We start from the raw sequence: 2,956 nt of genomic DNA on the forward strand, positions 1-2,956 counted from the left end.
TTCGTCTCGAACATTCGTCTCGCGATACCTACTCTACTCTTTTTCGAAGCGTCTTCGACGAGAAAGCCTTTAGCCACCCTTGCCCTTCGACTCGTCGAGGTGTCTTCGAAGGCACCTCGCTCCTGAACGAGGCGTGTGAAAACGATTATACTCGGCAAAGGCCGTAAGACGCGCGCGCGCGCGCGCGCGAAATTCATCGAGAAATTAAGCGGCCGATACGTTATAGAGCGTATTACAAGCCGTTCGAGGCAAGACAAGGAAGGGAGGATCAAGAGAGTGAAAAGAAAAATGAGAAAAAGGAAGAGAGAGAGAGAGAGAGAGAGAGAGAGGGGAATGACAGGGGACAAGCGGTATCGCGGCGAAAGAAGAAAGCGGCGGCGGGTGGAGCGTCTTTCTCGAGAGGGCCTCGTAAAATGGAAATCAATTACATCTACACTTAACCACTTAAACTGGTTTCGCCACGGTTCTAAAGTCCGCTCTCGAGACGGGGACTGCGGAAAGTATGAGGAAGGCCGGACGAGAGGGCGGGAGGGAGGGAGGGAGGTAGAAAAGAAGGAACAGAGAAAGAAAGTGAAAGAGGGAGGAGAACGCGCCGCTTCGGTCCAAGAACGAAAGATCGAAAAAGAGAGACGGAAGGAACGTGCGAAAAAGTCGATGAGCACCGCTGGGGGCTTCTCCTCTTTTCTTCCCCTATACCTTCGTCTCCTTCTTCTTCTTCTTCTTCTTCTTCTTCTTCTTCTTCTGGCTCGTCGGTCTGCGGCAAGCCGCAGATCATTCGTATCAACATAATTACAAGCTCGGGAGCCGCCTCTCTGTTTCTCTCACCTCGCTCCACCCATCTCGCGACGTAACACACGATCGCCTTCGCGCCTCTCTCGCCTTCTCCTCCCTCCCTCTCTACCTTTCCCTCAGCCCTAGGATATCGTCTTACCTCGCAGCCAACGTTCCCGATCCGTCCAGGAAACTTTTTCTTCTCCTTACTCCTTTTCTTTTTCTTACACTTATTCCACTTCTTGTCTCTTTCCGCTCTCGCTGCTCTCTAAGGGACTTTGCCATTCGAGAGAGTACCTGCGCGCATAGGAGATGCGACTTTTAGGAGATTTTCTTCTTTCAAGGTCGGCGAAATTTGAGAGAAAAAGATAAGGAAAAAAGAGAACAAAAAAGAAACGTACGTTGTTGTACAGGAATATATAATTAGATTTTTAGAGAAAAATTGCATTAATTTCGATTAAAGGGGAAGGGTAGGACGAGGAAGGGATACGTAATCGAGAAAAGGGTCGAAAATATCGGCAAAGTGGAAAGGAAGCGGGGAGCGTAATAATAATCGCACACGGACGTGCCGACGACTCGGCTCGAATCGTACGTGTTGGTCGAAGGCGCGACGGAACGAAGCGGCCCTTTAAAGTGGCTGCTGCATCTAAAAATAATTGCTCGCTGACAGGCCGTGAAATGAATTTATTTAATTTCAGATTGGTGTAACAGAATTACACGGCAGTTGAAAAGGTGGCGATGAAGTCCGGTCGGTGGCCACTGGCGACGTTAACCGACCGATGGAAGAAAGGGGCCAAAGGTGGAGCCACGCAATCGAGAAGAGCTAAAAGGTAGAGAAAAGCCGCCTTCGAAGACTGAACCTGAAAAACGCCCCTCATCCTCCGCTCCACATTCGTCTTCGCCGACGATTTATATCCTTTCTCTCTTTCTTCAGCCCCGAGACTCAATCTTTTTCCATTATTCGATGCTTTATTTTTCAACAAATCGGACAAGATACTTATTCAAGCAAGAGAGCCTTATTAAAGTTACAAAGTTCGTATCGCAATAGACGACCAGAACGATTACAAATACAAAGTTTATTAGTCGATCGTTCGGCGCGATCAGATAAACGCGTGGGATTGCTTTAATCTCTCTCGTTGATCGATCAGCCACGAGAATATACATTAACCTCGTCGCACGCTACACACACACACAAAGGGGGAGAGAGAGAGAGAGAGAGCGGAGATGGTGCGTAGGTAATTACTAATTGCGAGATGAGAGGAACGATTAAACCATTAACCACCTTTTCTCCGTACCAACGTAATCTCGGCCATCTTCGTTTCTTTCGCGTTCTTCCGTGCTCGTTGTCCATTGCTTCGTAGATTGTACGTAGGTACAAATCTTCGTGGAAAGTGGGTTTGGCTAAAAACATTTCTAAATGCGTAACAAGAGAAAATAATTGTTTTCTTTACCTACCCTCCGAGCGACGATGAAGCCCGTCGCTAAGCTCGTTCATTTCTCCTTAAGAATGCGAAATGTTAATGAAAATTCATTTTATTTTATTTTTTTTTTTTTTTTTTTTTTTTTTTTTTTTTTTTTTTTCTTTTTTTTCTGCTACATCGAGAAATAATACGGCGTTGAAACTATGCACTACCATCGGAAATTCTTTATGTACAAATTACGTCGTCTTCGAGGAAGACGCATTTAATACTATCGCGGTATATGATACAACTATTGAGTCTTTCTCTCTTTCGTACTCTGACGTTCACGCAACACACGCAAGCAAGACGCACATACACGTAAAACGGACGCGCGCTCTTCGCTCGAAGCGTACGAGAAATATATCATACATATCAATATAGATACTCTTGTATATACAAAAGTTTTACGCGTTGAATTAACTTAGAAGAAAGCTCGTATCGTTCCAAGCGAAACAACGACTACTTCCTTCTTTGCACTTTCTACTTTACAATTATCGTCCTTCGAAGCGGCTTCGGCGGATAAAACTCTCTCATGCATTAGAATTTAATAACTGCTCGTCGCTCGTTTCCTTCCGTATCGATAAGATTACAACATGACACACCTACGTGGAATTACGTCTACATAAATAGGGAGACGTTGGGAGTTCCGCGAGGAGTGAAGAGAAGAAGAAAAAGAAAAGAGAAAAGAAAAAAGAAAACAAAAAAGTAAAAGATAAGAAAGATCG

This window comes from Vespa velutina, chromosome 4 (assembly GCF_912470025.1).
Source record: "Vespa velutina chromosome 4, iVesVel2.1, whole genome shotgun sequence".
Classification (NCBI taxonomy): Eukaryota; Metazoa; Arthropoda; class Insecta; order Hymenoptera; family Vespidae; genus Vespa; species Vespa velutina.